This window comes from Apus apus, chromosome 17 (assembly GCF_020740795.1).
Source record: "Apus apus isolate bApuApu2 chromosome 17, bApuApu2.pri.cur, whole genome shotgun sequence".
NCBI lineage: Eukaryota > Metazoa > Chordata > Aves > Apodiformes > Apodidae > Apus > Apus apus.
Window position 1 is genome coordinate 8,883,969 of NC_067298.1, and position 13,613 is coordinate 8,897,581.

General features: G+C 42.2%; 1 protein-coding gene across 4 annotated transcripts in view; it reads right to left on the reverse strand.

Annotated features, from left to right (window-relative positions):
* The window catches only part of TEX2 (testis expressed 2), a 44,647-nt gene extending 32,007 nt beyond the window's left edge, over window positions 1-12,640 (reverse strand). Inside the window, exon 1 of one of the 4 annotated variants that reach the window (XM_051634657.1) lies at window positions 12,521-12,638. The gene's annotated coding sequence lies outside the window, so the exon portion shown is untranslated. Of the gene's footprint in view, window positions 1-12,008; window positions 12,097-12,520 lie in introns of those variants that run through there. The other 3 variants (XM_051634656.1, XM_051634659.1, XM_051634660.1) reach the window with 3 other exon arrangements.
* Window positions 12,641-13,613: the final 973 nt, after the last annotated feature.

Genomic DNA, 13,613 nt, shown 5'->3' on the forward strand with positions numbered 1-13,613 from the left:
AAAGTATTTTTTGTACTAATGATTTTAAGGTAGGAATAATCCAAGTTAAGTAACCATCATTTAGGTATGCTGCGGGACATTTATATGCCAGGTCCTAAGTAAGATCTTAAAGTATTGTCAATGAGATAATACTTAATAAAAACCACAAACCCAAAGAGACAAATAAGAGAGGGTGTTTAATGAAGTCTATGACAGAAAGGCCAAATAAAATTGCAATGGCAAATAAGGAGCCTTCAAAATTACTGGAATTTTTTTGAAGACTAGTGCTGCTAATAAGGCCCTTAACACAAGCTGTTACTTAAAATGCTTCATAAATAATCCAATAAAAATTGTTTAATGTTAGATAAGCAAGTTTATTCTATATTAACATTTTCCCCAAAGACATAAGAAAGGTCAGCTACCACAATACTGTCTCTGCCTTCACCAATAAAAGATTAATGATTATTCTTTCCTGTTCTCCTTCCATGACACATCACTTGCACCAAAAACTTCATAAAGCTTCACTACAGTTTAATTGTGATAAACACCAAAATGTAAGCAGAAAGGTTGTCCAGAACCATTAATTTCATAAAAAAATTAGTTTCTTCCTATTTAATGCTTTTCTGAAAACTGAAATGCAGTTATATTTATATGAAATAGAGTATTTCCCCTAACAGAAGAAATAAAAGAAGTTAAATCAAAACTTAAAACAAAACAGGCAATAATTCATAGAAGAACAATGAACAGTGAGGTAGAGAAGAGTCACTTTATTTTGCTACATATTGTGACATTCATTCTCTTAAAAATAAGAACATACAGAAACACCAGGAGCTTCCTGCAAAGAGAATTAACTGCAGTTACAGGACAGGCTCCTGGTCCTGCTGGCCCATAACCCAAAGGCCACGTACATGGGGTGGTATCTGCTCTGCTGGGCTTCAGAAGGAGGGCACAGTCCCACCAGGACACCATTCCAAAGCAACATGAAGCAGTACTAGATTAAGAACAGGGCAGAAGCAAACCTGCTAAGTGTGAGACAGCAAACTAGCTGGCAGAGCAACCCTGCCGAGCTGCCAGAGCTGGGAGCTGAAGCCTGTCAACACTGAGGCAAGCTCAACCAACCTGCTGACATGCCCAGACAGAGACTGCTGCCTTGCCAGCCTATGGGTCTTTCCTATCACTGCAGGTCAAATCTTATTTTGCAACAGAACTGCTTCTCTGAAGTTCAAAAGAGAAGCTGGAGAAGGTATGGAGTGAGTACAGGTAATATTACCTACAGGCTGAGCCCAGAAACTGCTTCTTAATGTGCAGGTCTTCATGAGCTCAGTTTCAACACAACCTCTACTGTTTGTTTCCCAACAAACTGCAATACTCCTGGTAAAGTTCCTCAATATCCCGAGTAATACATATGTTAATATATGTGAAAAGAACTGTTGTAATAGCAAAAAGTTGCTTTTACCACATCATCAACTCATAAGCTTTAATTATTTTTTTCCAGGTTACTCGCTTTCAGTAACATATTCCTCTGCTCTTTGCAGTAGATGCAAACTGCATAAGGGATTTAGAAATTAAAACCAGAGCATACTCACAGACAGAAAGACAAATTTTTATCACAATCTAAAGACAGCTTTTTCCACTGTTCTCTTCTGAAACAGCTATACTATTTGACTAAAGCACTCTCTTCAGTCACCCTGACAAGGCAAAGGGCAATAAAAAAAACACACTGGTCTGTTAGCAATCCTGAGCAACAAATATATAACTGCTGTGCATGTTCTTGTCTAAAAGGCAGGAGAGACTAAATCAGAATTTGCTTGTGCTGCACAAGTAATGCATCTCAACAGAAAATGTTTTGTTATCACAGACACCAAATATCAAAAGCCTACACAAAAAACTATGTCCTACTGAGAGGGTAAGGGGTGAATATAAAACTATGCAGCATAGTAACTGTCCCACTCTTGTCTTGGTGGAAAGAAAAAAAAAACAATTCAATAACCTGATATTATCTAAAACCTCTATGGATTTCCACAGTTGGAAATGCTGTCCCCATCACTGATGAAATTAAAGGTCACTATCAAATCATTAGGGGAAAATTTGAGTGATTTATAGAAAAGCACATTTCCAAAAGGAAAGCTGCCTTGACTCTTGAATTAAAAAGGGCTTATCAGAATTGTATTATAGCTCATTTTTCCCAACAATCCAAATGCACATCAAAACGTAAAACAAAGGTAACAGGTAACAAATTGGGCTTTCCAGGACTTTTCTGACATTTACTTCCATTTTGCTAACAAAAAACATCAGCCAATATTCAAAGCAACTGCAAAGTTAAAAGAACCATTATACATTTTCAAATGAAAACAGTAGAAAAGGTGTTAAATATATGCTTTTCCACATGAAGCTAAACATAGATCCACAGATGAGCAGCACCAATTACTAACTCAAACTCTCAGTCCCCATGTAAAATGTAGCCATGGAAGATCATTTAAAAAATGAATGCAATCTACACAAACCATATCCCAAAGCTAGCTCAAGAGGTAGATTTTTCCAGTGGATTTGTAATGAATCATCAAATCTTGTATTTCATATGTACAACTTTCATTCCAATTTCCTGCTTTGCAGAGGATTAGCTCGCAAGGCAGAACTAGTGCTTTAAGGCTTTTTTACCTGACAGGACAAAACACAATACACAGTCATGGCTTCTCTATTTCTCAGAGACGTTTTCAAAACTACAGAAGCAGGTATTCTCTGGTTTAAATAAAAAGGACTAAAGCATTTAAGACTTCCAAGTATTCAGGTTTGGACCAAGCTCACTTCCCTAAGCAGCAAGGTAATAACTCCTAAAAAAAAAACCCAAACAGCTACAGAACCATGATGGACCAGTGATGCCACATTTGTGTGCCCTACTGTCTATGCACATTCCAGAAAGTCACAATGGTAGAGCAGGAAAAAGGCAGGAGAGGTGGGGGGTGGGTGGGGAATCTTTCCACTCATCCTCTCACAGACCAACTCAAACAATTGGAATTTCCAGGTAGCATGAAATGCTGGTAATAGCTTTCTCCATGATTCCACATGGAACCCAGTGACAGGCAAGACTGCTCCACGTATGACACAGAGCTATTGGCAGGACTGTCCAACAGATTTCAGTGTGCATAACCTTCTGTAGATGACAGCACAGATGTTTCTTTTAGCTGAAACATCCTGACCTGTCCATTCCCCCACACACGTGCAGAGACGCTCACATATCCGTGGCAGTGAAGGATGGCAAGTGCTGCTGACAGTGGCATCCATGGAGTTGTGAGGACTCACTGAGGGGCTGCAGTCTTCCAAAGATTAATTTTGCATTAAAGAGTGGTTACAGCATTTTCTGATTAAAAACACTGGACTATGAGAGAGATAGACAAAAAAAAAAAAAACCCTCTCAAATGCACAGGGCTGAAGGAACTATAAAATTCCTAGTCATTCTATTACAGCACATTCAAATATTTCACAAAATCCATAAAAGTATTAAATTAAAAGAAACACAAGTATGTGACAAAAGCATCCATATGCATGTCCTCATTCAAATATCTGTTTTCTTTTTTTTCACACATTATTTATAACTCTAAACATTTCAAGGTGTAAACTCACTGACAGACACCACAAGATTCTTTCCTGGACTTTGTTGTTCAGAACATGAAAGAGGCCCCTGCCTCTTTTAGGCTACTAAAATCAGAGCCACTAGCTTGATTTGCATTCCCCTCCATTTCTTGCAATAGAAACAGAAGAGAGTAATAGTTAGTGGATCAGTTTGATATATTAAAGCTTTCTGGTGCTTTGGATTTTTTTTTTTCTTTTTTTCCCCAAGAGCAACTGAGGTAACTCCTACTTCTAAAAGCTGCAATACATATTAATTGCAATGTATGATAGGTCAATTACAGATTGCCTGACCTTAACAGCTGCTTTTCGGGCTTGACTGTTATTGAAATCAACTGAGTCAGAAAATTATGAGCAACTCCCACAACATATTTTTAATCCTAATTGCTAAGAAACTATGGCAAGTAGATACGTGAAAGAAAAACAACTTTGCTGGCCATCTGAATTAACAGGATCATTTTACAGAAAAGTAGATATAAAAACACTGTATTTCTCATAAAGAAGAAAATCGGTATGCTGTGATTACAAAATGAGGTCCTTGTGTGCCTCAAAGCCCTTCACAGCCCTAAGCAACAAGACTCTGAGGGAATCCTTCCTACCCTGTTTTCCTCTCTAAAAATGTGGGTACTGTTAACATATCTAGAAAGATAATTTATCATGTGAATACTCTTTAAAAAGTAAACAAAATAAGACTGGGAAGAACACAAACAGTGCTCTCATTCCCTTTTTTTATCAGCAGCATGGATCTACTCCAATATGGTCTTCCAATGCATGAATCCAGCCACAAACATAATTTTTTTTTTTTAATTTTAAATCTCTAAAAGGTTTAAGTTAATTAACAGTGTTTGGAACTTCTCAGCACCCCTTGAAAAACATTCTCTCTGGCTCTGGTGAAAAGTAGTTTCCAAAGATCAATAATGCAGGAAGCAACCCAAGCCAGCCATTACACATCCCCTCTCAGCTCAGAAAGCCATTATTTGTTCCTATATGGTGTAACTCCCTCCTATAGCAGGCAGACACAGACACAGGTCCTTATCTTAGTGGAAAGTAGACCTCGGGTAGAATAGCATGATGGGACATCTATAAATGAAATCATTCTGCCAGGCCTGTTCTTTTCAGAGATGCACATACTAAATTCTGATGGGCTACATATGGAGCTGTAACACAAGCACACAGATCTCATTTTTGCAAATGTTAGCCAACGTAGTTGTCTCCAAGAACTTCATCTGACAACCTCCAAGGCTGAGAATTTAAAGGTCAGAGGATGGGTGCCTTGGGGCAGTATATACCCCAATTCCCCAGTTACCTGCAGAATTCATAGTGCAACATGAAGAAAAGAGCTTTAAAAAAAGTTTAAATTATTTTTTAAGAAGAACCTCAGTTCTACTTTAAATTCAAGTAGTGTTCATGCAAGCTCTCTACTGTTATTCTCTTTTGCAGTACTTCCCACTAAAAAGAGCTAAAATCTTCTCTTTCTCATCCTGTGGTATTTGCTATTCAATGACAAGGTATTATCAGTGTTATGTTTGCCCAGCAAATGCCTTCACCACTACAGAAATTTCTACTACCGCAGAAAGAAATGATGTCTCTAGTCTCAAGTTCTTGATAAATAGGTATGAAGAAATGCACTCCCCTGTATCTGGGTTACATTTTGTGCACACACTTGCACAGAAAGAGAAGTATCATTAAAGTAGCTTTGAGGAAATTAATTTTAGGTCATCAATTTTAAGGTTTTGATTTGCTGGGAGATGAAAGAACAGCAAAAGCCACCAGATGGATTAAAAAGGGCAAAGGGAAGTTAAGTGTCTTTGAGCCACATCCTGCCTTGTTCAATTACATTATTATGCAGGCAATTCTAATCAGACACATGGCAATGTTCTTATATACATGCTTAATAAATCCCCCATGCATTTGTTTATCAAAGAGAGTCAATCAGCTATACAAGCTCTGAAGGGCATACACTGTTCATAAATTTGTGAGTACATACATACTCACTTCCTCATACATCACCCCCCCTCGGGGTGTGGCTGTTTAAGTGAGGCTTTTAACTGCTGAGAGAGGTCAAGTCAGAGAAGCCAAGCATAGGTGGCAGCTACAGCTGTCTTCCATGATACGGTGACAAAACAGTGATGACCAAAGTGTGAGGAAGCTGCACCCATCCCTAGGGAGCTGTTGCTGCCATGCTATATACAGCGAAGACTTGAGACAGGATTGATTGCTCACTCTTTGGGGAAACTGAGAAAAACAGTACAAGTGGAAATCTAGACATGGGATGGAAATCTTTTCACCTCACATTCATCAACACATTGTGAGACAAGCACCTCTCCACTGAACCATGAAACAATCTCCACACTCCCCCAAAACTTCTCCTGAACTCCATGAAGGAGTCAGAAGAGTGATCATAACTGACAATACTTCTTTAACAGTGTGAGATCCAAGTGGAGCACACAAATCAGCATCTATTTGGTTTGGGGAATTGGAGAAGGCAGCCTGAAAAGCCACTGTTCACACCATACCCCTTTCATGACTAGAAAGAAATGTGCAGGACAGTCATCCCATAGCACTGCTGATGGGTAAATACACTGCTCAGGGCATCTGGATGCAAGGGACAGATTTCAAAAAATATATACTGAGAAAGTAAAGAACTAAAACAACAGTCATGGTGCAGCACAGTTATTTACTCATTTTTATTGTTTAAATTGCTAAGTTTTAATTTGGTAGAAAGAATAACAAATATCTCACTAGATTTTTTACAACCTGGCCAATAAAAACAAAACTGAAGAGAAAAGCAAGGGTTCAGAAAATCTGCTCTATTCTCAAAAACAGTTACCAATCCACACCTCAAAGCTGCATGACAAAAGAAATGGAGATCCACACAACCAAATATTTATGCTCTTAAATACAACACACCTCTAAATTAAGCATTTGAGACACTCAAGGGTTTTCTACAACTGTTAGGCACACCCCTTCAGCTTGCCTGTAACCTCTGGACAGTGTTAAGGCATCTTGGAAAACTCTGCTTGTTGTCTTAAAGGGAATGATGACTGGAATTACAAATCAGGAGATAGGACCAGATGTGCATGCAGACTTTCTCCATCCATATCTCTTGTTACTCATATAACTCAAATACCAGATGTATAGAACAGTAGCCTTTTTATTTTCCCCATAGAAATAGTTTTGTAAAGTTGTCACCTATTTGCTCAGAAGGTTTATTAAAGACCTGGCAAAGCCTTTATTAACTAGCACATTTTTAGTTGACAGACACATAGGATTATCTTCCCCTTAGTTGTTCCCCCTTCTCCCAATTCATTCGTTTAATACTTCAAGTCAAGTTGAAAAGGAAGACGTGTGAAAGCGATTAGACAGAAAGAGCTGCTACTGAGAAGGTCTTACAAAGATAAGCCTTATCAAACTTTACAGCAGTTACAAACAAGAGAAGGAACATATGGATCACTTTCATTTACCACCAAAATACATTTTTGTATGCATTCAACCCCAAACATTACACAAGAGTCTTAAGAAAGAAAGTGAAGCCCCTCCAGTATTAAGCAAGCAGAATGGAAATACCCAGCTTGGAAGGCATCCAGAGCAGTAATCTTCACCCTGTACTGGGTACTTTTGGGCAGGGAGACAGGAAAATGAGGTGGGAGATAACTGGCAGGCAGGGAGCAGTGGGTATGGGAATGCTATGGGAATCCTGTGACTCAGTTGTGACATCATCATTCCCAGCCTCAGCAAGAATTTGCTCTGGGAGCCCAGCAAGGCCCAGCACAGGCAGGTTCCCCACACTCACAAGTTTCAGAAGAGAAGGTAACACAACATACTGCAATTACAGGCCAAGAGAGCACCCAACTGAGATGACAACTTTCACTGTCTGTTTTTAGTATCACATGTTAAGCAATATTTCCTAATAAAGCTACCACAATCACAAGTGTGTGACCATGACTACCTCTCTTCCTGTCAAAGAAGCCTTATTTTTTGAGCCTGTCTTGGCTCACAAAACAGGCATTTATATTTCCTCAGTCTTAATCCTGACTTCCAGTGAAACAAAATTATTTTTGCAGCTCTCCGTTTAATTTCAGAGCGGAAGTTCATTGCAGCTTACGACAGGTTGCATCTACATTTCAGTCCTCTGTCATCTGCTTTGAAATTCCTAGTATCAAGAGAGATACTAGCTTGGTTTGTGCCTGTATTTTTGCACTCCTGTTTTACAATTGATGTATAATTTAAACAAAACACATGAAATCCAGAGTAAGATCTAGGGGTCTTGCAGCTCTCAGTCCTCGGCACAAGCTACTAGAATCCGTTATAACAATTTTTGGACCCAAACAGATCCTTTAGAAGATCACTCAAATTCCTGAATATGCATTTTCATATTCTTCTAAGAGGTTCTCTTTTAAGCTTGACCATCCTATCTTCTCACAGCTTCAGGACAACAATCCTGCATTGACAGAGTAAGTGGTCCAGGACCTGTAATACATTCACCAGCACTAGGGGACATTCTTCTCCAATGTTCCTGTCATCCAACACCAAAGGTCAGTGAGCATAACAGTTTATAAACCACAGAGACACCAGGTAATGAATATTAAAGCTCAGTTCATACAACAATTCATTTGTGCTACCCTCCTGGCCTTCATGGGAAAACACCATTGTTTACTCTGTTCTATTGATCTGCTGTTATCCTTTGTCCATCAGTCCTCTTGTCTTTTTGAACACTAACTTAACTGCTGCACTATTTATTGATTTGGACTTTGCACAGCAAAGTAACACACCTTGCTGTTTGGAAAGGAGAGGGTTAAAATACATAGGTAAGAAAGACAATGAACAGAGAGGTAAGAATTTTGAGAAGCAGGCAGGCAAGATCCCAGAATAAACCATTTTTTGCCTTTATGTTCTCACGCCTCTCCAAAAACACTAACAATCAGCTTCATCAGAGACAGCAGTTCTGAGTATCCAGAGAATAAGGACTCTGGTAAATAACACCTGGGAGCTACTTTCCGTGCAGGGAGTGAAGCAGGAAGAAAAAACACCTGCAAAACTTCCAGGGATTCCTGCACACTGCTAATATTTGTTGTCAAAACTTGCTCCTCTGCTTCCCATGTCCCAGGATTTCCAATGGGGGCAGAACTGGCCCTGGCTAACACAAAGTTTTTAAGCAGCTCCTCTCAGATACCTTAACTGAGCAATTTCAACTTATGGCACTTGCTTTTTATTTTCCAGAGATACTGGTCATCAAGGACTCCATGAAAGGAAATGGTGATGCATCTGTTAATTAGGTTTTAAAACTGATACCTCCATAGCCCTGGGGATCCAAAATACTTCATTGCTGTAACAGCCTTGCTCCACAGCAAGAAACTGCAGAGAAGGCAGATAGCACAGGAACAACAACACAGGCAAATGCTGCATTACAGAAATGGTCTGATGAAAAGTCTTACATGACATTGGACATATTGTTACCATGCTTGCCAAAGAAGGGGGATTTTGCTCTGTAGGCATACTCAAAACTCATGTAACTAAGTTCGCACAGGCAGGTTCCAGTGCAAAACTACTCCAACAGACTTCTGTGAAAGAATCTAAACACCACCTTTTAAGACTTAAAATTTCATTTGCCAAGTAGGTGGGTGCTTTTGGGCCTACACAATGCAAAGCTTGGCCCAAATCCAAGCAACCCCATTCACTTCCATCTCTTCTGAAGGACAATACCCAAGTGCTAACTCTCCAGGTGATTAAATCTCAGTCTTCACAATGCTCCCCAACAAACAGGCACACAGAAGCAAGGGTGAAGTTAAACATCCCCAGCCAACACAGAGTCTTCATGTTTTGTTGCCTCACACAGGAAATGGGATCTTGACCAATAATTATTAACCTTCTGCCTTAAAACTTCTGGATTTGCCATGTTAACAGAAGCTTTAAAAAAGTTCAGCTGTCCTTGAACAAGCAATCCACCATCCTGACAGTGGGCTGTATATTGCTAGGACACAGTAATTGGGATTCTGTCCCACACATCCAGAAAAGAAACTGAATTCAACCACTTGTAGTTAAAAAAACTAGTAACAAACACAACAAACACCACCCAAACCTTTTACTTCCTGGATCATCTACCACAACACTCTACAATTATGAAACAAGTAGTACACTTTTTAAAAAATCTGAGTCAACAGTGGTGTTACACATACCATAATGGTATGTATCAGTGCACTGAAAGAATATACACACAATGGGGAATACTAACTGATAATCCTGAAGCTTTCACTATTTACCATAGTGCCTCTGAAGGCCTCACATCTTGCTCTTACACTAGAGAGATTTCTGAGGACCAGATAATACTGTACTTTGTAAATACTGCTTCTCCTTAAGCTATCTATGATTGTGTTACTCAGCTGAAACTAGAAAAATTGTTCCCAGATTGCACATATCTTCCAATTTGCAGTTTCCGTTTCAGTATGCAGTAAGAAAAAATATTTTGCAAATACAAGCTCATTTCTGTATTCCATGTCCTTTTCCAGTAAGCCTAATGAAGATGCTGCCTCCCTTGCAGACCTGTGCAAGAGAGGCACAAAGCAACAACAGAAAACACTGAGAAACAGTGAAGCAACAGTAGGAAATACTTCCACAACTGTTCAACCTCTTGCTTAAAAGGGGGTCAACTTCTAGCCTTATACCTAGGAGAAGACACCAGGAATGAGGTCAGCTGCATGCAGCACTGCAGGTTTGGATCTGAACGAGATCCTGGGCCTGCAATGGGAGACAGTATAACAAAATTTAGACAACTTTGTATGGAGGCTTTTCTTTGAGCAGGTTTCTCACTGCCCAGCAGGCACAAAGCCAACACTGCCTTTACTTAACTCCCTCACTGGCCCCTTAAGTGCTGCATTTTTCAGTGGTCCTGACACATAGCATTGTTATATCAGTATTTCACTGTTCTACCATCCTCCCCCTTCAAATCTCAACACATCCTTTCTAGTGTCCACTTTACAATACCTAGAGTAAAAAAAGTCATGAGTTGAGTTCAACTCTGAATACATTACGTCTCTAACACTAAGTACACACTCATGAAGGCTAACAGTATTAACTCTTATCTTTATTTCTGTAATCTCTAAACCTACATTACGCTCTTATTTTCCAACATACATTGTCATCTGATTGTTTCATTTAGAGCAGTAAGGGCTTCTAGAACACGATGCGTGTTTTAGAGCACACTGAATTATCATTACTACTTACCATGAACATCCAATACCACAATGTCTAGATTACCAAAGGAAAAGAATAAAAACTGAGATATTTGAGGGACTTTTCCAAGATTCAAGACTGTGTTTAAGACCAGAATTTACTTACCCTACTTTTCATTCTGTCGCAATCTACAATTTATCCTAATAAATAAAGCTTTTTCTTCAGCTCCTGGGCAGGTACCAGCTACACCTGGCTTACCACTAAAATTCACAGGGGATACCATACCCCAGAAGAGTCCAGTATAAGAAGTCTTTGAGCACAGAATTACCTTCTGGGTCTTTTGTCCAAGAGAGGAAGCACCTTACTCAACCCTGCCTTTGAAACACTACTTCAAACCTCAGCACCCACTTGGAGCACTATTAATACACCACCCACAACAGAGCAGCTTGTTGGATCAGCTTTGATGTCAATCAGAACAGTAGCCTCTCCCGTATCACAAAATAACACAATGTGGGTCCTTAGAAGTCAATTTGAACATCAAAAATATTAGTTTACTTTTGCTGAAGTTAAAGTGCTTTTACCTCTAATTTAGCACATCTTCAATTCAGAGAAAACTGAAACAGACCTCACACTGCCTGAGTGTTATTCCGAGTTTAGGAATATTAAGTTATTTTACAATTCAAAAAACCTACATCTTCTTAGAAAAAAAACATGCCCCTGAGACTGTGAGCCTGCCTTGGTCTTCCCTCACACAGGCAAGATCATCTTGAGAGAGAAGTTGTGTGAAGACAGAGAAGTATGACAAAGCATCTTAACCATAGATAATCTTAAAGCACTAAGATCTTACACTAATTAATCTTACAGCTATAATACCAAAGTTGCATACAAAAGTTTAAATTAAACCCAGCTGTATACTTAACTTCCCTAAATTATGCACAGGAGTTCCTTAAGATATTTGCTTAAGACAGTTACAAATCATCAAGAAGTTGAGCACAGACACTTAGAAGGAACTTCAGCACATGCTGAAGAGACACAGTAAATGGCTTTAGACACTGAACCGCAACAGAGCAACAAAACACAAATGATACCGAGAATTAAAAGAGAACCAGAAATTAAAGAGCCGACACCTAGGACAAGCAAGAAGTAATTCTAGGAAACAGAAGAACTCTCTTCTTTGATACTAAAAGCCAATTAAAAATCCTCCCCCCAGTTCCAGGAAGAACAAACGTTACCGCTCGGTTTTAAGGTGTCAGTTCTACTTCAGCCGTGCTGCCAAACTGCACACCCTGCCTCGGCCAAACCTTCCTCTCAGTTACGCGGAGGGAAGGGGCAAGTAACTCCATCCCGCCGAACCCTGCCCAACAGTAAAAATAAACGCTGCACCAACCCCGTCTGCCCCAGCCGCCCCGGCCCAGGCGCGGCTCCCCCGGCACCCGCCGAGACCCCGGCACCCGCCGAGACCCCGGGACCCGCCGAGACCCCGGCACCCGCACCGGCCGCAGCGCCCGGGGCCCGAGGGCCGCCATCTGCCCCCGCCCGGCCGCAGCCCCCCCTGCCCCTAGGCCCGGCCCGCCTCCCTCGGCCGCCCCTTCCCCGCCGCCCGCCCGCAGCCCCGCCGGGCCGGGAGACAGCCGGGCTCCCGCACCTCACGCTGGGCACTGCGGCGGCGCTGCCCGCCCCGGCGGGTGCGGCGAAGGAGCCCGGAGCGGCCCAAGGCAGCACGGCGGGGCCCGCCCCACCTTACCCGCGGCTCATGGCACTGCCCGGCGCGGCCCCGCCGGCCCGGCCCGCGCCCGCAGCCCGCGCCGGGCGGCAGCAGGGGCAGGAGGAGCGGCGGGGCTCCCGGCGCCGCCAATCCGGGCCCCGCGGTGGGCCGGGCCTGCCGAGCCGCCGCAGCGCCGGCCCCGGGGCTGGGCGGAGCCGCGGGCCGTGCCGGGCGGGAGGGATCGGCCCCTTCCCTCAGGCGGGCAGCGCGCTGCCGAAGTTTGGGGCAGCCGGAAGGAGGTGGTGGGCTCCTCGGGACGAGGAGCGGCGCGGGGAAAGAGCAAATGGCTGTTTCATGGGGTCTGCGAAACTGTGTCCTCTCCCGATCACCGGGAAAGCGTCCGTGACCAACGGGGCCCCGGTGGCAACGGGGCGGGCTTGCGCGGGGCCGCTCTGCCCGGCGCGGGGCGCTCGGGGCTGGAAGGGCCTCGGCGGAACGAGGAGACACGCGTGGACCTGACATCTGCCTCTGCTCTTCTGCAGGAGCAGAAGCCAGCGTGGAAGCAGTTCCCTGAGCTCTGCTGATCCACCGAGTAACTTGGGGCCCTCTGCACAAAACACGGACCAGATGAATGTGGTCAAACACTTCTGAATATGCTGCTGTTTGTAAATCTCATCTTGGCAATGAAGTCAGAAGGCCTCATATTCCTCTCTTGCCCCCCTGGCATGGTTGGCTCACACCGAAATGTTCTGTGTTACAGCCTGGCCTGCCAAGAACAATGAAAGGCAACAGCAGTTTTCCTCAATATGGTGAGATACAGATTGCAGTGAAACGGCATCTGTTTCATGAGAAGCTCAGCACCATTATCCCACGTCTCCCAAGGAAAACTCTCCCTGCTATGACATGGAGCTCAGTTTTAACAGGCTCTGTGAACCAGAAAAGCTGGAAGACAACAGTGCAATGGCTGTATTAACAGCAGAATTTTTACACGTGCATTTAATGGTAGTTACCTAACGTCTCAGGACACGAAACATTTGAGGTTGTCTTGATAATTAGTTGCATAAAATATCAAAAGCAATAGTTTTGGTGGCCTGGGGGTAGTTTTTCTTAATTTTTTTTTGTGGGTTTCTAT